General features: G+C 34.6%; 1 long non-coding RNA gene across 1 annotated transcript in view; it reads right to left on the bottom strand.

The window, feature by feature from the left end:
- LOC113843572 (uncharacterized) overlaps positions 1–21,093 on the bottom strand; it is a 75,801-nt gene that overhangs the window by 24,448 nt on the left and 30,260 nt on the right. The window contains exons 2-3 of the long non-coding RNA XR_003497064.3: positions 9,850–9,993; positions 8,385–8,460 (exon numbers count right to left, since the gene is read on the bottom strand). This is a non-coding gene — a long non-coding RNA (uncharacterized lncRNA). The remainder of the gene's footprint in view (positions 1–8,384; positions 8,461–9,849; positions 9,994–21,093) is intronic.

A 21,093-nucleotide genomic window follows, 5' to 3' on the forward strand; every position in this document is an offset into this window, starting at 1 on the left:
GAGGAACAAATAATGTAAAAGCAAAATATCATTCAGCTCAACTTCTGAGAGGTTTTATTGCCCTCTACTGTCATTATCTCATCTAATGTAAGTCTCCAAAGTTATAGCATATATAATTTGGGGTGCATAACAGAAGATTATTAAGTGTATTCTTTAAAGCTGACTTGAGAACTGATCAAAGAGTTTTCAGTATTTTTTGAAGGCAGAATAATATTGTTGCAGTTAAAATAAATAAATAAATAAATTGTCATTCTGATCAAAACACTCCATTTTTTAAAATAATTGCAAAATAAGCAATGAGGCAACATCCTAATTTCATAGCTATTAAAAAAAAAAAAAAAAGCCAAAATTATCCTGAAATGCCTGAAATGCTGTGAAAATGGCATCCACCTCCTAGTAGTAAAAAAAATAAACAAACAAGAACACCCCCCCCCCCCCATTTTCCAACATGAAAAGTGTTTACATAATAAGACTGCATAAAAGATTATCTGTGTGCACTTTTCTCACACTCTGATAAGGTACTGAGTATCACAGGAAATTAATTTTCACTTAACTGAAGAGAACTGTACGCTATCCGTGTTTAGAAAGATATGGAAGTCCTTAACTCTAACAACAGAACACGTGGATGTTCTTCCACCAGTATTAGGATCACCTGTGTGTCTATGACTATTTTCCTCTCCTCTCCTCTCCTCTCCTCTCCTCTCCTCTCCTCTCCTCTCCTCTCCTCTCCTCTCCTCTCCTCTCCTCTCCTTCTTTTCTCTCTGACATATTTTCCATGATATTCTCCCTTAAATAAAATAGGAATTAACCTTTAGCTCATGATCAGGAAAAGTTAAATTTCCATGTCTGGAACTGGGCAATTGCACAGTCATGCATGTCTCTTATAAATACAGCATGTCTCAGAGAAGAGAAAATGTCCTATGTGTATGTTTTTGATTTTTTTCTTTTTCCCCTGTAAAATAATATTGGTAATGCAACAACAACAACAAAACAAACAAACAAGCACACGTGCCATTTAAGATTCCCACTTCAACAGATGATATGATTTCAGGGAAGAAAATAGATTCTTTTAAGGTCTGTAGCTACTTCCTCTTTAATATTGACCTAACTACGTTAAGTTCTGGTTGCTCCTCCAGGTCTGTAATCGAGGTTGCATCATGGAAGGAGTTAAAGTGTTGGGACCTTTTCTTCTGCCATAATCTTAACACAAAAAGGAGCATTGAAATTCACCAAAGGGCCTTTTACCTTGTTTTGAAAAAATCATTCTTAGAACACCACTGTCACTTCTATTTTAAAATATCATTTCTAGAAAGGTGAGGAAAAAAAACTAATTGTATTGATCTTGGTGCTGGAAATATGAGTGAGCTATGAACGACAGTTTGAGAAATCCAAATCGATATAAAAAGAGAGCTTTAAAGATCATTTAATTGAAGTAGAGTAAGTAGAATCTTACATGGTTTAAATAATGTCAACAGAAAAGTTACTGTTTTCAGCTCAGTACACATGATAAGACTTCGAGAGTCATAAGCACCTAATACCATCTCAGGAATTTAGTAGTGGGTAAAGATTAAAGCTTACTGTCTCCACAGGGTGCTGAGCTCTTGATTCATGTTTCTTATAACATCAAGTCCGGATTATTGTAATACCCTGTTTGTAGGCCTCTTTGATACAGTGGTTTGCTGTTCACGAGTTTCAACATGCACAGATTATAACAACTCCAATTCTCAATGGAAATGAACTGTATCAACATCCTACCAGACTTGATTGCCTTTTTGTCAGATTTAACATTATTTTTGAAACGTGTGTTACCTATGTACTTTTGGAGCATTTTTCAACTTTTTTTTTTTTAAAAAAAAAACTAACTTGATGATTTCTAATTTTCTCTGCTGCATATTATGGTGACCACTGGATGTGCTCTCAAAATAATGTGGAATATAGTTAAAGAAGCTCTCAGACTGAAATAATATTATAAACTGTACAGAATAAACTTGTTAATGCATGTTTTACTTGTTCTCTTGCTCCGTGTTCCCGAGTGTCTGGCTGCAGTGAAGCTACATTAAAAAGTTGAGTATTAAGTAATTGAGTCTTTTAAATATACCTTAAATATTTGAAAACTATAATTGAATAATGTAGCAGACAATACTTTATGAACCTATACAAAGTAGCTATCCCACCTATGTATTCTAATACATCAAAGCAATAAGTTAATGAGCTCCCAGTACTACTCAAAATTTCTGAAAAGTCATAGAAATGGGAAGAGGTAATAGGAGATTCGAGAAAAAATAATACCAGTTGGTAATAGTGGTACCTAAAAATAAAAAGAAGAAGTAAGCTTTTTAATTATCATTCACTGTATCTATCCATCAAGAAAAGAGTATTAAAAATAAAATCAAATATTTGGGCTTAATTTCAAAGAATTCAGCACTCCCATAGCTAATGTGAATTTCATTACAAAGTCTTCTAGTTAAATAGAAAACAAAAATTGAGTAAGCAGTAACCAAATCAACATGGACTGTAACTCTAGCTCCAAAAAGAAAGAAACATATACAACAACAATGAGAAATAGAACTGAGTAAAATTCACTATGAAAAAAAAAAAAAAAAGTTTATTTAACAATTAATTACACTCTTTCAGTGGATTGAAATGTTACAAAACCAAAAACTGGGAAACTACAGTGTAAGTCCTTTTTTTTCTCTGCTATATATGAAAAACAAGTAGATAAGCAAGAAAAATTTCATATATAATGTCACAGAATTTAATGTCAATTATCTATAAATATCTGAAGGTATAAACAATTTTGCACATAAATTATTCAGCTTAGTCTATGGGAATGTAATTACATTTTTGCTGAAAATGAAGGGAAAGGAATTATTGTAAGCATTGCAAATGTCTCACAAAATGACAGCAGCCTTGCACATTGGAACGGGCAAAATACTAGACACTGTGATGTCTTGAACAGTCTTGTGTTGTAAGAATCGATTGAAAATTAATATATAATCCCAGCTCTAGCATCCAAAGTTTGTTACAGCTCTGAAGTTTCCCATTCTCAAAAAAAAAGACTTATCTCTCCAAAGCAACCTGAAATATTTTCCTAAGTAGTATGGAGTATTGCAGGTAATAAAAATTGCAATATTGTTGAGATTTTTTTCTAAGATAAACAAAATCTGACATTAACATGTATCCTTCAGGAACAGAAAAGTTGGAACATTTAAATATTTATTGCTAAGCAACAACATCATTTGTGGAGGTATTTTCCTTATAACAGATTTTTATTTTTATTTTTTTCCTAATGACTCTATTTTCTGTTTTCAGAGTGTATGATATTGGCTAAGATGCCACTGTGCCATTGTGAGGAAAAGAAGACATTGCACTTCTGATTTTTCCTTGGTCTTAATTAAAATGTAGGCATATTTCCAAGACTGCATGTACTATGAAGAACACGAGGTTTCTTTTCTATTCACACGAATAAGTGCCTATTCCAGTTTGTGAGTCTAATGAGTCTAATGAATCTGTATAAAACTGAAAACTGTGAAGTGCTATTTATATAATATGAAATAATTTGACTATTGAAAACATTTCTAAATATGTACCCACCTGAAAAAAATGCATAAGAAATGAATGTGTTATATTGTTTAGTTTTTATAAGAAAAGCTTCCTTGTCACAATAATCAGCACAAAAAAGCTTGAATCTTGAGAAATGTTTTTCATACAGCTCATATAAGTTTCATTCTTAACCAAAATATACCTATAAAGCTGTGAATATACAATTAAGATCCACCCAGAAAAGAAAAATAAATATTTTATTTTGCATTATATGTGATGAGGTTGTGGGCCATAACAAGTCATGACATACAAGTCAGATGATTTAGTTCTTGTTTTGTACATATATTTACCTGATTGCCTTACAGCTTCAAGTTTTCTTGGATAAAGTTCACAATGTTGGTCTCAACCACAAATACTTGATTTTAATTTACAGATAAATACACACTCCTGGGGAGGGAGAGAGTCACATTGTAAATGATTCCTATTAGTTGCTCACAATTGGTGTCACGACATACCAATATAATCTGATAATACACACATAACTACAAATTTCAACTCTTCCACAAACCAAAGGATTATAGTTAAACCAATCTAAAAATGATTTTTAAATATGTTTTTACTATGTAGTAAATGTATCTATTCTATATGTATCTGCAAACCAAGAACCTAGTGACAGCACCATTGGCTGAGTAGGAAATTATCCACTTCCCTACCTATGGCTGACATGTATGGAAATAACTCTAAAACCTCTGAGAGTATATTAACTGACTAATGTACAGGCAACATGTTAAGAACATTCTGTTTTCTTTAACTTTATCCAGTCAAGAATCTTCATATCCACATTTAGAAAGCTAAGAAGAAAAAGGAACAGGCAAAAAACAAACATTACTTAATAATAATAATAATAATAAAAAGCAGAATAAAATGAAAAAAAAAATGAGAATGAAACTCTATTGAACAATCCTGCATTCTTATTTGTTTTGAATAATATTTATCATTTTAAGTAACCACTAGAATTTAGTATTTTATTCATGACATTTTATTCATGGCAGCTCATCAGTTGTATCGGAATTAATGGAATCTTAAAGCATAGTCAGCCTGGCCCCACTAAAGTCAACAGCAATGATGCCTTTGATTCCAGCATTAAGAATTTTACCCCTAAGGTAAAATTTTGCAAGGATCTAAAAATTCTGATGGAACTAGAATAGAAAGGATTGTAAATTGTTAGGTGAGAATGGGTAAAACCAAGAATATTAAGCAGAAACAGTAAATGTGACTGTTTTGCTCTTACCTCACTGTCCCTATCTGCACATGTCCTCTCTCTCTCAGTTCATCCCGCTACTAATGGTACCAACATAAAATGAGACAATGAATTCTCTAAGACAGCTTCTGCTTTTATATTATTTGTTTGTAAAAACCTTGATAGAGTGGGACCCTTCTCTTTGGCTGCAGCTCACAGGTACTAGAAAAATACAAATAAGATGACTGTAACTACTCAATTAACATCAACTTTACTACTTCTAAATCTCTAATAAATGTCCCCTTTTATCAAGTGCTATTATAAAAGTAAACCTGTTAAAACATTCTCAAAAATATAAATAAACAAATTATTTTAATTAGATACAGATGGTCAAATACACTCTTAAAATCCAATTTTCTGCTAGCCAATTATTTTATTGTCAACTATTTAGACTCAACTTCTTTTATTTTCTTCTCTTCCATTTGCAATCATTACCTGAGAGGCTACTCCATCTACTTTATGATCAGACTTGTTTTCCTTTCCAGCAATTGCCATGTAGAAATACCTTCCTTTATTCCAGCAAGTTGCCTTTAGCATTCTAGTCTTTGCTTTCCCCAGATCACGGTAAACATTCTCCTATTCTAAATAAGAGCTTTGGTTCAGACCTGTGTAAGCATTGCTGAAAATTCAGATTTCAGAGAGGCTCTGTACATGCCCTGCCTTGTGTGTAAACTATGATTAATACTTTCAAGCCTTTATTCTTTCCACTTCTGAGGTAAAATTTAAATATAACACAGAAAATGGTATGCTGATTATGGTTTGGGACATCACAGAAACATAATTTCAATTGTTCTTTTCCTAAATTGTAAGTGCAATATAATGGCACTTTTTGTACTTATTACTAGAGAAGTGATTCTATCATGGGATGATTACTATCTCGTATAACTGAAAAGGCTTTCTTTTGCCCAAGCTGCTGTGGATGGCACACTGAAGTCATGTAAAGTAAATGCTCTGATGCCATCAGCCTAAAGGCACTAAGGGAATGGTCAGGCTTCAGTCCACAGGTTCAGGCTGACATGACAGCTGTTGTGTACCATGCAAGGTTTCCCCAGGAAGAAGGGCAAACATTGTTATCCATCATGCCTGTCTATACAGATACATGGAACTCTCTCACCCTCCACTCCTCAGCACCATTTCAGTGAAGCCAGTGTGTAATCCCGACTACACAGAGGTGGAGGGATATGGCACAGTGTTTCATGCAGTTTCAAACATGCAGACTGTTCTCAGTACAATTGCTTGGATTCTTTTTTTGCCTTAAATAGCTGTACATTTTCTCACTGTATTAATTCCTTCAAGAGCACTGTCTTTCTAAATTGGTTTCTCTTTAAAATACTAATTCAGTATGATAACCTCAGATTTACACCAGGGTAACTTAATACAATGTTTTTGCTAGTCAGTATACAGATTTGGTGACTATGTCTCATCTGCAGACAAGCAGTTCTTCCATATCGATTTTCTGGGGAATACTTTTTTTCTACCTCTTATTCCTTCTTTTTATTACAACACAGATTTCCTTGGATGTTTTTTCATCTTTTTCTTTTTGCCAGCTCAACTGTTTTTCTTTGCTATAGCACTGAATACATATTTCAAAATTGCTTTCATTGACGTGTCTGCTGGATCTGCTGCTTACAGAAATCCAAGTTATTTATTACCTTCCTGCATTGAACTGGACAACCCCCTGAGTTACAATATATGTTTTTTTTAAATGATGCCTATGAAGTGTCTTTCAACCAAAGTGTTTGAAGATCTGTCTAAATGTTGATCAACTGACACAGAAGTTGACATAAAACAAACCAGCAAAAACCTACACAAACAAACAAAACCTCACTTAAGAGTGGTGTGACTTCTATTACAGTAATTTACAAACTAAGTATTCCACCGGATCTTTCAGTATTTTGTTGTTGTTGTTTCACATAACATGATACCTAAAGTTTTTAAAGTGAAAAAGAAAAGATAGAAGGAAGACAGAACCCTGCCTGCTTGCCTTGTCTTCTTGACATACCTCAGAAGGTACATGCTTGCTTTTAAAAGAAAACAGTAGGCTCAGTGCTAAAAATCCCAATTAAAAGAAGGAATCTCCAGGAAGCACTGTATCAGATGCGTAAATCCCAAAGAGAGGCAGACACATTCCTGTCCTCACCACTTCCTACAGTCTGGTTACACAGCTTTTCAGCTGGATGTGTCTTGCATGGATGTGTTAGTCACTCATCTTTCTTGCACTGCATAGAGTCAGCATGACAGTCTCCTTACAGACCAAACCCCTAACTGAGGGACACAATGACACTGCATACTGTTGCACTAATGACCTTTTGAGACTTTATCATTTAATATTATTTTACACAACTGCATTCTGGATTTGTCAGCAAGATAATTTCTCTAACTTTGAAGTCAGTGCCCAGCTTTTTTATCATTTCAGCTGCCAACGCTTTAAGTGATGTAAATATTAACACGAACTGCTACAGTAAAGGAAAGCCAGAAAGGCAATGGATTCTTCAGCCTTTTTCTGATAATTTTTTGCGCTTCTGAGGGAGATTGCAATTTCAAGTCCTGGGCAGAAGCAAAGTCTATACCACACACAACCTATTGCTTCCTCAGCCAGCAAACAGAGAGATGAACAAGTTATTGGGAAGAAGCAATGCTATCCAGCTCTTCAGACCAAATCTCTAGTATGTATTTCACAATATATATCTTCTTCTTTGTTCATATTGCCTCTCTTATCATTAAGATCAGTACTGAGTCTGAAAGCCTGGCAATACACAGACACTTACACAAAAAGAAACCACCTTCCTCAACAACTAACACCATAGTATCTCTGCTAAAATCTCTAAATTCATGAAACAGACCTTCTTGATTATCCCCTTTTTAATTCCACATGATAGTTTGCCTTTGCAAAGAAAAGGTAGAGACTTGACCCCAAGTGTTTTTACTTTAACAGAACTCTGATTATTTTTTTCCTATTCAGTTCAAATATAGAAGCAGATGGAGTCCAACGTTCAGGTCCTTTGGGGCCTAGAAGACCAGATCTGTAAAATGGAACTAACAGTAACTTCACGTGTGCTTTGATTTCAGATTTTTCAGCAGAAGTTATAAACTGCATGTATATATAAGCACTACAAATATCCATAAAACAATGAATAGTTTCATCAGCTCATACGGTAAAGGAAAAATAGAACACAAAAGTGCTGTAAACAGTTAAACAGTGTTGTAAATGAGCACAGGAAATGTAAAGTACTCACTGGCATTTAATCCTGTAATCATTGAAATGCTTTGAGACTAGGAATGTCTTCTGAATAATTTTTTAAATCTTAAATGTCATGATGAAAAAACAGAGAATGCAAATATTGTAATTTTACTGGGAGCACTACATTGGTTAGCACTGGTAACAATAATGAATATTAAGACAAGAGGAGGAAAAATGTTGCATTTATGTGCATGGATTAAATACATCATTAAGCATTAAATTGATTTATTTTTAATTACAATTTTCAACAAATTTACCAGCCACTTACAGGTAAGATAAATCAAACTATATGTGACTTACCTTTAAAGTGGACAGAGACTTATTCCCACTCAGGAATTTCCTTTAAGAATTATTGCATACTGTGTCTTCCAGGGGGCTTAGAAATCAAAAATATTGTAGTGTGTTAAGGCAGCAAACATTTTGGTGCCAAAGGATGCATTCAAAAACTATTCTAAAGAACATTCTGATATAGACCTTTAATTTAGCTTAGCATTCAATCTGTAGGAAGCCCAAATGCTTTTGCATTAACACACAATTACTATTTACAAAGAAGGGATCAAACTATAATATGTTAAGGACATTTTTTCTTTCGCATTTTATTTCCAGAAATCACACCTGAAACACACCATCAATTTTTTTTTTTTTTTTATATTAATGCTACTGAAGTAACAGATAACAAAACACTCTAATGTCAAAAGTCATTTCATTTTTCCATCAAGAAGAATGAGGCCATCTCTAAACATATTAAAATATTATTCACTTTGACAATAAAACTAGTTCCAAGACATGAACTATTGCTGTATTAGAGAAGGGAGGCAATCAGTATTTTTCATCTTCTAAGAATCTCTATAATACAAAAAATCCATCATGTCTAATGGAATCGGTAAGTACCTGGAAGGCAAATGTCTTTTCTTATTTCCAGTGTGAAATCTGGTTTGAAACAAGCACTTATAGTTAATTCACTTCTCTAATACCCAGAAAAGTTTGAACAGTAATGAATGAATATTATCAACATCATTTTTTGAAATGACATTATTTTTTCATTATTATTCCATAGTGTATTGTTGTACTACTGAAGACTCCTAAAGGGATGCATATGTGGCTACACTTAATACTCAACAGTACTTTGAATGGTAGTATTACCAGATTTTTACCTAAAGCAGACAGTTTATCAAAATTGTTAACTGTTATAACCCAGTTGCTATTATATTTTTTTCTGCTAATCTAAAATACCAGTTATTAGGGCTATTACAGTCTATAACACTAATGACAACATTTGTGCTAAATATATTGCATTCTATATAGGTATTTTTAAATGTGCCTCATGTCAGATACCAAATCAAGCAATATGGGTGTTAAAAATACAATTCCATGCATTTCATTATGAAAAGCTTCATTTTGACTGAGTGGTAATCATCACTCATGAATTTAATGAAACATATGCTTAAAAAAGAAATGCACAGGAATGATGAGTAAATTTTTAAAATTAGTTTTTATGTAAAAACCAAGAACTTTAATATTTTAGCTGTGACAAGTTGTACAAAAAATCCTTTCTCTGATAATATTTAAGTTGCTGCTGCAGTATACCAGCCATAATAGTTCAGTGAGCATCACAGAGGCTATTATAGTTTTGTACTTAGCGTAGTGTATCTAATCGCTCTAACTTTATGCATCAAGAGACTGGATTATTATGATGAAACACCTCCTTCCTGGGGAAATACAAAGTTCTCTGTGAATTTGGGACAGTTACTTAATTTTTACTTACCTCTAACTCAGTCAAAATATCCCCTTGGAAACGTTTACTTTCTTCTTCACTGAGGAGCAACATATGAATCCAACGAATTCACCCTTCCTTTGATCCTAATAAAACACTGCTTTGTCACATATCCAGTAGAGTTGAGTTCCATACCTAAGACAGAAGCAAGCCTACATGAGACTTTTGCATTGTATTGCTTCACAAGCAGTGGAATATAGCTAAAGGCCTTAGTTCTCTCACACTACAGTACTTAAGACCTTCATAGGATAGGGAAAAATACTATCCTAATTTAATTTACAGAAATTGTTACAATTTAAGTTTACCATCAGTTTTATCACCAACATTAATTACTTAAGTGCCTGTGACTTTGGGAATGATAATTGCAAGTAGGTTGCATTTCACACATTTAATGGGGATTAGAACATGAAACATATTGAGATTAGAGAACAGGAAGCTGAATCCTTCTGCCAACACTGAACCACAGCATACATACATCTTCAGGTTGATCTATGAAAGAGAGTCTTGTTCAGGGCCTTTCAGTTCCATTTTTATTATCTTGATGGCTAGCAACTTTCTGTCACCATTACTAAAGCAACCAATTCATTGCCACCTAGAAATAAATGTCATAGTATCTAAATATCTACAGCCCCCTGAAGATCATGAGTGCAACCAACTTGTGATCTTGAAACAGCTTCCTTTTTACCACCAACCAGAGCTGTATTTGAAAGGACATAAATACACGTGTGCTTCAATGTCCTCTACAAAGCCTCTAAGCTATCTAGCCACTTTTTTTTTTCACTTGGGCTTTTAAAAACTGTGCAATATTTTTGAAAACATCGGTGCAAATTAATCATTTTTTATGGTGTATTGAATCATGATTTTCTTTAATTTAAAATTGCTACTTTCTTCGTTTGATGCATATCATTTTGCAAATATGCTTTGGTTAATGGGACTTTACAAAGTGAAAAATTAATGATCAGATTTGTTATTTAAAGACCAGTAGCTAATGTCTCTTTTCTGTGTGAAAATATAAGCACAAAAGCACAGCATTCAAACTGAACTCTTAGTTACTATGGTGATATCATGAAGCATGGTAGAAAATGTTATTTTAAAGCATTCTTCTATTTCCTATTCAAACAGTTAGTACAAAGTATTCTCAAGTATATTTAGTTAATAGCAGATCAATGGCTTTGTTCCTCTCCTGCCAGGCAAACTATAGACAAAAAGGAATCATACTGCTTAACAATATTGCTATGGGAGACTGGATTAAAATAATCAATATGGCTTTTAACGCTTGCTTTTTGTTTTAAACAAAACTTTCAAATTCCAATTCTTGGATTGTCTCCTGCCAGTAATTGTATTGGATTACATTACAGCTATTATTTCCCATAGAAACTAGTTGTTGTAACTAAGAATTACTGCCCTACATCAGACGCATGTCCATCTTCTCCGACATCCTGTTTCTTTCAGAGTGCCTAATCATACATGCCCTACCCAAAAAAAATAAAAAAGAAAACCCAGGATAAAAAAGTCACTGTGATAGCCTCTAAGTCTATGCTATATATGGCTAGCAAAAACATTAAGTATGGTTCCAATATGAGAAAGATGTTGTGTAACTCACCATGGAGCTGTCAGATTAGCCTTAACTCCCAGTTATATTAACTACAGAGATAATCTCAGGTAGAAATCCAGTGTCTAAGTCACATAAGACCTGTTGGAATTATAACTCAAATAGTAAACACAATGAAGGGCTTATTCCTTTTAAAATCAACATGAAATGTTGATTTGATTGAAATCAAATGAAACAGTACACTTCACATCTCAGGATAGGATCAGAAAGTCTCAAAATAATCAAGTAAATTAAAATTGTTGTTATATATGCATGTTTATTGTGACTAGCATGGCACTGCAAGTTTGTATTAATTCTGAACAATGAAACGTATTGGCTGTAGTCACAGGTATGGTAAGAGACCACAGTTTCATCAGTGAAAAAAAAAAAAATCTGGTGTATATTCCCTAAGGACTTATTCTTCCTAATACTACCACTATCTACAAAGCAAGTATCTCATTGCTCTGTGGTGATAGTATTGCCTTATCCTGCATTATCTGACTGAAGTGCCAACACTACTAAACTGTTCAGTGTTCAAGTAACCATCTCCTACTAAACCTTTCAAGGAACAGGGCACTGATTTATGAAAGGAAACTAGCCACCTAAACTTGACAGGTATTAATTCTCACTATATGAGTTACATATTCAACTATGTATATAGGTAGAAAGAGATTAAGAAAGTAGCAAAGCATGGCACTTAGAATAATGCATCATTATAGAGTATCATGTTGATTACTAGTAAAAACAAAACTAAAAATTTAAAAGCAATTTTCATAACTTCAGTTCGTGTGTGACACCAGGAAAGCTTGCTATTCAGAAAACTAGAACAAATTATTCTTGCCAAAATAAAATAGAAAAAAATAAAAATTCCCAAAGAAGGTTAATTTTTCAATAACATTATTGCATTGCGTGCATGGTAGTTCTTACATTACCAATTGACTATCCTCCTCTCTTTTAGGTTTTGAAATGCCAGTTAAGGCCTCTCTTGCAAGAAGCATGAATAAAAAGCTTGCTGTATAACAAGTATGCTCTTTCAGTTATATATGCCCAAGTCTTTGACAAGTGGTCTGGAAAGAGTACAGGGATGCCATTCAGATGTGCAGGGAGGGGATCCGGAAAGCCAAGGCACAGGTGGAACTGAATTTGGCAAAGGATGGAAAGAACAACAAGAAGGGATTTTATAGGTACATTAGTCAGAAAAGAAAGGCTGAGAGTAGGTATACCTCCTCTGACAGATGAGAAGGGAAAAATAGTAAAAACAGACATGGAGAAGGTGGAGATAAGCTCTTTGCCTCAGCCTTCACTGCCAGTCAAGCTTCCCATGTTTCTCGTTTCCCTGAACCTCAAGGCTGGGGCTGGGGGAGCAAAGCCCCTCCCGCTATAAGCAAAGAGCAGGTTGGAGACCACCTGAAGTTTATGGGGCCCGATGCCATGCATCCCAGGGTCCTGAGGGAACTGGCTGATGGAGTTGCCAAGTCTCTCTGCATCATATTTGAAAAGTCATGGCAGTCAGGTGAAGTACCTGGTGACTGGAAAAAGGGAAACATCACTCCCATTTGTAAAAAGGGTAGAAAGGAAGATTCAGGGAACTACTGTCTGGTGAGCCTCACCTTTGTGCCTGGAAAGACCGTGGAACAAATCCTCTTAGAAGCAACATTAGAAGCAACATGCCTCGTATGTGCCTTAAGGCAGAAGGATGTGATCTGAGACAGACCGTACAGTTTCACCAAGGGCAAACCGTGCCCCTGACCAATCTGGTGGCCTTCTTTGAAGTCACCTGTGATTTTGGGGATATCTCTATCTGCAGTTGAAAAAGTGGCCATAATTTTAAGGTTTTTCATAGATAGACAGGCATATCTAGAGAAAGAAAACAGCTGAAGATTAATCACTGAAATGTACCAGTTTTAGGAGACAAACTTACTGATGACTTCCAATCAAATGATATTTGCCAAGAAAAAAAAGGAAAAGAAAAAAAAAAAAAAGAAAAAAAAATCTTGTCATTTTTGAAACATACCATTTTACAACGAAATTTTATATATATCTATGTGTTTACACACACATGCTAGAAACTATGTTTACTTTCATGAATCAGGAGACCAATGTTAACTTTCTTTACTCTGAGCAAGACCAAAAAGGGCTAGGACTTGGTGCTCCACCCTGACTGAACACTATGCCCTTGAACCACACAAAGAGCAATAGCAGCACCTTGGCCTCAAACCCTACTGTAGGCAAGCCCAAGATTTCCCAGTTTCCTCTGCTTGGCCAAAAAAAGGCTGCAATAGAAATGCAACAGATCTTTTCAGGTTCAGGAAACCTTTTTTTTTCTCTTCCTTACTATCTAGAGGGAAAATAAATCTTTGTTTGCTACCAAATTCAGCCTCCTTGAGCTATACCTGAAGCAACCAACATGTTTGGAAAAGAGTGAAAAGTATTGAATCATGTGACCCAAGATTAAGGTTGATCATTTGAACATCTCGCGTATTAGAGATGAAGTGCCTCTTATTTAAAAATTATTTCTCTAATTTATGTTTTCTAAAAATGATCTGGTTTCAGAGACTGGCCCTGTTATTTTTGTTCATATTAAAACTTGATTTTGCAAATTACTGAAGACTACACAAGGCTAGACATGTCATGTGCTTAATTTTCAACATATAGCTAGCATTAGTGATTTAAATGTCATTACTCATAAATATGGTTTTGTGTGCCCTTCTGTCTTAAGTCAAAGATCATCTAGCAGCCCTGATGGCTACAGAAAAAAATAAAATAAAATAAAAAATCCACTTAACCATTTCTGGACTGAGACCTTTAATTTGAAAACAATATCAGAATTGTTTTCTGTCAAGTATGCTACCAAATTATTTCATTTTTATTTTTGTTAGATGAATGGAAAAACATACTGAAATTATTAGACAAGCTGTTATTTTCTTCAAGAATACTCACAATGCTCTGCTGATTTACATTATGATGTTCTTAAAAAGCTGGAGTAAACTGTTCATAGCTTCATTTTCTAACTAGTTTTTCTTGGCTTCTTGGGAAACAGTGCTGCACAGGTATTCTTTATAGGCAACAGATTAAAAACTAAGGATAAAGTTTGTCAATGTTTAAATATCTGTTGTTTTACTTGTGAGGAAGAACAGACACAGGGAAAGAAAGAATAACCTCAATGCATTTAAGCATTTAATTCTACAAGATTCTCTTATTCTTTTTATAGACTCCTATTTAGATTTACTTAATTTTTGGTAAAACATTTGCTTACAGGATATTCCTCAGAACTATTTTTTCACAAAAATTTGCTTGGAGGAAAAAAAAAAAAAAAAAGCAGTCATTATGCTGACTAGTGAAGACAATTTCATTAATAATTTTCTTTTTTAAATTAATATCCAGCATACATATAAGCATCCTGACAATAGTGGCCACAGTGATGGCTTGAAGAAGCCTATACCAGCTGATCTTCCAAAAAAAAATAAAGAAAGAACATTATGATTGATACCTTTCCTTGGCCTACAAAAATAGATCATTATGATTTGGCATTTCATATATCACTACAGAGATCAAGGAATAACAATATTTTGCTGGAATGTATACATACATGGCTGTACATTCATGTAGTGATACATGTTGCCAGGCTTTTCACATCTTGTCAGTTATCACTATAGCCTCTGTCAGAACAGACCACATGACTTTACCAATGAATGATACAACCAGGTACAGCAAATTCCATTTTCTCATCCTCTAACAAAGTTCTGATTTGTTAAACGTTTGTGTGTGTGTATATATATGTATGTGCCGATATTATATACATACACACAGATAGCACTAAAACTATGAAGTCAACTTTATTCAGATATTTGATGTATGCTATGCCAAGAAGCATTATGGGAGAAAGAAACACGAGATTTAAGACAAAACTGAGGAGTGAGATGAAGGGTCACAAACACCAAAAATATACAAGCATTCTTTTACTAGAGATTACAAGCACCTTGCTGTAAGGAAACTGAATTTGTGCTCTAAACTCTACATGATATGTATTTACCTCCTGTGGTTCTGCTATAAAAGTATCCATAAAATGATGAAATTTGGATACAGGAGGTTGATTTGCCTTTTTCTAGAAAGCGCCATAGAAAAGAGTTATATATTGTTTGGGTAGATTTATCCTATCTTATATTGAGAAGGATGCTATTTTTTACTGTTATGTAACCAGTGGAGCTTTGGAAATTAGTAGGCACAGGTCATGATGCTTTAAGCAATGGTTCAAATAAAACAAAATTAGTTTTTCTGCTAGGGTATGACCATGTGTTACTTATAACAGGCCTCACAAACAGAGAAATCAGCCCTTATGAGGAAAAGCTGAAACATTCTACCAGCCAAGCCATTTAAATTCTAAACATTTACTAGAAGACATAAAGGTCAGATATGTACCAGTATCTCTAGACACATTGATATGTTATCTCCTTCTCTGAAGGAAAAGAATTATCAGAGAGAGATTGTAGATGAGAATCGGAAATTAAATGCAGACACTTCTAGAAACTGTATCAGGTGAAATCCTGCCCATGGGATGATATCTTCCCAACCTCAAGTTCCAAAATATCTGCTGCTCAAAGGGGAATACTCAAAATAAGGCAAAAATCGTACTATTCTTGCTGAGCATCCTCTTACTCTTAAGATGCCAATTATGTGATCTGTTAGGTTCACAAAAATATTTTGGGATATGAGTAATAACAAGTCAACAGTCAGGGAGTAAGGGTGCTAAAAGTTCATCAGAAACAGTGACTCTGGTAGTGGATGGATAATTGGGATTCCACTGGTTGTTGTTGTTTTTTCTTTGTTTGTTTGTTTTTGTTTTGGTGGTGGTGGTAGTTGTTTTTGTTGTTGTTTGGTTGACTGGTTGTTGGTGCTTTTTTCCTTTTTAAAAAATATACAGAATGCTGTCTTATTTTGGAATAATGAAAACAAAATGAAAACAGCACAGTTAATTTGATTCATTTCAGCCTATCTCCAAAGCTTTGTTTCTCCAATCTGTTCAGTTTCTACTATTGGTTAGAGTTGATCTCCCTCCTAAACGAACCTTTTTGGAGGGATAAATCTATTTATAAATGGGAAACAAATCAAGCAGGCAGGCAAAGTAGTGTTTCTGTGATTGCTGAGCTGTGACAAAGTTTTTTTTTATCTAGGAAAGAGAAAAGGACTACGATAAACTCATTTTAAAATGCCTACAGTTTTTGGTGCAAACACCAAATTAAGAGAGAGATATCCACTAGTCCTGGCACAGGTTTGGCTTGACCATGACTGGCTAACACAGGAGTGGAACACTAACAGGGAGAATGATGTAGCCCATAATAACCTATGTTTAATAGTAAAAACATTTGTGTAGAAGCAAAACATAACAAAATAACCCAGGGTTCTGGTTCTTCTTCAGAACCTGCTAATCTGCTAGATTCAGCCACACAGTAAGAAGACGGTAACTTTAAATATTGTTAGCAAATCTGAAAACACATAGAATCCCAGAATCATTAAGGTTGGAAAAGACTCTAGGATTACCTGGTCAAACCATCACCCTACTACCAATGTCACCCTCTAAACCATGTCCCCAAGCACCATGTCCAACCTTTCCTTGAACACCCCCAGAGACAGTGACTTCACTACATCCCTGAGCAACCCGCTCCAATGCATGACTACTCCTTCTGAGAAGAAAAGGCTCCTAATTTCCAACCTAAACCTCCTCTGCTGCAACTTGAGGCCATTCGCTCTAGTCCTTTTGCTAGTTACCCATGAGAAGAGGCCAACCCGCAGCTCCCCACAACTTCCTTTCAGGTAGTTGTAGAGAGCAGTAAGGTTTTAGGGGTGAAGGACTGGAGATAATACAAATAGAGAAATTTGAATTTCATGATTCAGTCACTGCAGGTCTTAAAATCATGTCTAAGTTAAACTGCAAGGAGGATGAGACCTACATTTTAGCAATTAGCACAAACAAAAGAAATTAATTTGACTGATTTTCTTTTCCAGCCACTTCATCAGAACTTCACAAAATAACTTCTTTAAGGTAATTTGAGCTGACCTTGGTTTGCATTGGTTCAAAGTTTGAAAATCCAAAAACCTAACCCCATAATCATGTCTGATTTTACCAGAACAATTAAAAGCCCAGTAATTAGGGCAGACAGTTGTATAGGGAAATGCTAGTTCCAGGGTTCTGCTATTCCATTTCAATACGAACTATAACCTAATCTTCTCATAACCCTCATGAATTCCCTAAGCAAAGGAACATGAATTATTCTTAAATAAATTGCAGTCAGGCTCTCCTCCTTGAGATGTTCCATCCCACTAATAAATAATTATTATTTAGGCAGTAATCCAAATAATGGTCTCACTAGAGAGAAGCGAATACTAAAATCCTTGCCCAGTGAAAAAGGGGAGTAAAAAGGAAGACAGGGGACAGCATTTGTTGGTTGTTGTAGTACTGCTAAGAAAAAAAACCTTGAACACCCTTAATGAAAACAGAATCTTTGGCTCTGTGCACAGCTGTTGTTCAGATGAGTTCTTCAATTTTTTTCAAAAGTTTGATGAATTTTTGGAAAATCTTGGCATAATATCTTATCTTTGCCTTAAGACTTAAAAAGCTTTCTGAAGGTTTTAAAAGGGAATTTTTTTTTTATTTTTTTTTGAGGGGGGGAAGGTTCTCTGAGAATAACTTTTATTGTTTTGCCAGGTCTGTCTGTCATTTGGAAAGCTCAATTTTAAATGAGTAAAGTGACAAAATTGTAAAGAATTGTAACATTTCCAGGTCAATATTTAAATATCATTTGTATCACATATAATTTCAATAGAAGTTAAATAGAGAGTATTTTCAAGTGGTTCATATATAAATATACAGAAAAGTAAAGCAAGCTGATATTTTATCGATTTTAGAATACTTGTATGTGTGATTACTAAGAACTGGAGGTATGGCATATCAAAGTCTATATTGTGATTTTTAAACTGATTAAATCCTTTTAGTATAAGAGAAACAATGCTAATTTTCAGAGACCTAGACTTCTGAGGATTTGATCATACTTCGCAGAGAAAATATTTTTTTTACATTTAAATGATCACTTTCCACTTTTCTTCTATAAGAAAAAAAAAAAAAGTTCAAAGAAAATATTTGAGCTGTTCCTTCATAATCTCTATTCGTACATAAGTTCTTTGAACCTAAGCTATTGTGTCTGGGTCTCACCCAGCGGAGCTTTTAAGTTATTTGATCTGGAACTATTTGGTTTTGTGCCTCATGGACCAAGCCCTCTGGACCCATCTGACCTTAAAAGAATTGCTGTTGACTCAGACATCCTTAATTCGTCTGTCAACTCTAGCAGTAGTTTGACTGAAGTTAAAGTTAAATCATCCTTTACCTAAGCCAGCTTGCTGGAATCCATGCGGTCTAATTGAGGCACCTTTTTAATAAGAAAGACCCTTCACTAAGCTCTTCTTAACAAACACAAGTAAAATGCATCATAAACATGAAAATCCTTGCATGTTGTCAGACAAATTTATGCAGGCATTTTAAAAACCATGAGACAATGTGTTCATAGATAGCTACATTAATAAGGGCTAGTACAACTCAAATTTGACATTTCCTAGTAGTTATTTCTGAGATATTTTATGGAAAAAAAATCTGATCATAATGTATACAAGATGACATACTCTTGTCACGTCAATAGAACACAAAAACAACTAAATAGGCATGGCCAATTTTTTAAGTTTCACGTAACTGGAAGTGATTTACTAGAGGGTCAAGGATATTTGCTTTTCCACCCATAGAAATACTGACTAGTATAAAGCAACCCACTAAGTTTTGTGGTATTGCACAAGCTCATACAGATTGAACTTGCAACAATCCCAAATGAGCTTGAATATATATATATATATATATATATATATATATAAACTATTACAAAAGGAAAACGGTGATGAAAGGTTTGTTTATGAATTCTGTAAAGGGTAGGGAGATGAATAGTTCTCATTCTATCTGCAAAATGTGGTGGTAATGCTTGAAATAGGCTGTGAGGATTTTTACAGCAGACAATGATCAGGTACTGTACAATGGCCACATCCAAACAGCAGCCCGAGCAACAATCTTTATTGTGCCAGTCATGTTCAGCCTTTCTGCCACTGATTTTTGGAAAGTGTGAACTGCTGCTAAGCTTTTTGGATTAAAGGCATTATGGTAAATAATGAAAAAAAAAATAGAAATCAGTAATGCACAGTAATGGAGTGAAATGCCATTATATTGCAGAACTCAGTAAGCACCATGCATTCAAAATTGTTCTGACCTTAATGTCATACTCCTAAAACAAAGATTATAGGTCATGATTACATTACTGTCCTAGGAGCAATTCTGGAAAAAAACAATAGCAGTCTGACTACTAGAATAGCATTTCAGACTGACTTGGAAGACTGTCTAACTGTAGGATTTAATATATTCTTTAGAGGTATAAACAAGTGGATATTTGGAAAAAAATGTAAAGTGATGGTATTATTTGAGATGTTTACTGGAATAAGATACTCAAATCTACTCTCCACACATTTAAAATGATGTAACAAAATTTAAGAGAGCACTGCAAGAAGAACAAACTGCAAGAATGATTTAAAGGCTGGAAAATCTGCCTTACAGAAAGATTTAAGAGGTTCAATCTATTTAGCTCATCAAAGTCAAGCTTAAGGGTTCTATAAGAAGAGACATGGAAAGAGGATATCGTACACCAGAGGGCTTTTCCACATAGTAGGCTAAGATACAACTGTATGCTTTGGCTGGAAGTCAAAGCTCAACAAATGCAAATCAGAAACAAGGTATGTTTTAAGCAGTAAGAATTACTAACTGGTTGGGAAATTTAATGGGGGGGTGGGAGGGGGTCTGGTTTCTCTCATATTTTAAATGTTTAAAATAAACCTAGATTTCTCCTTTTGTTTCCTAAAAATATGATCTGGCATCATTTGATGTTGAGCTGGAAGATTATGAACTGTCTGAAGACAGCTCCAGATTTATATTGCTCCCTCTCTGGTACAGCAGGGGGGGACAGCTTGTGTCTAGTCTGTTCAGCACAGGGAGGGAAAGTTCTGGTCCATCTGCAAAATTCTGCTATAGCCACACTCGTTAAATGTCCCTGTGGGTTCAACCAGTGAATTGAGTCCTTTTCTAGTTAATAATAAAAGTTCTTGGTGAACTTATCTGATCTTCTAGATGAGATGAATCTCCAGAATAAGCCTCCAGAAAACGCCTGTTTTTCACCGTTATTATTGCTACATATATAATCATGTTATTTAAAAAATGGAAAGCAACATGCATGTAGGGTGAAGACTATTTTTTAGCCCAGATAATATTTTAACAGAATAAAACTCCACATTAATTAAGAAGCTTTACTGACAATATAGTTTAAATTGCCATGCACTTAGTGCACTGTTATATGCCTAGAATATTCCCTTTACAGTGCTCTTCTGGGTCCTAAGGTTGATAGTTTCAGGTAGTTTCCAAAAGAGAGGAGGAAGGTTACAAAGCATCCTGAGGTCTTTGTTGGGAAGATTTTGATGTCCCTGGTGGGGGCTTCTTAGCTCCCTGGGCTCCTTCTGGGCTCACTTAGGTTTATTTGTGTATGTTTTTCTTGTCACAGTCTGCTTCC

The sequence above is a fragment of the Anas platyrhynchos genome, chromosome 4, assembly GCF_047663525.1.
Source record: "Anas platyrhynchos isolate ZD024472 breed Pekin duck chromosome 4, IASCAAS_PekinDuck_T2T, whole genome shotgun sequence".
NCBI lineage: Eukaryota > Metazoa > Chordata > Aves > Anseriformes > Anatidae > Anas > Anas platyrhynchos.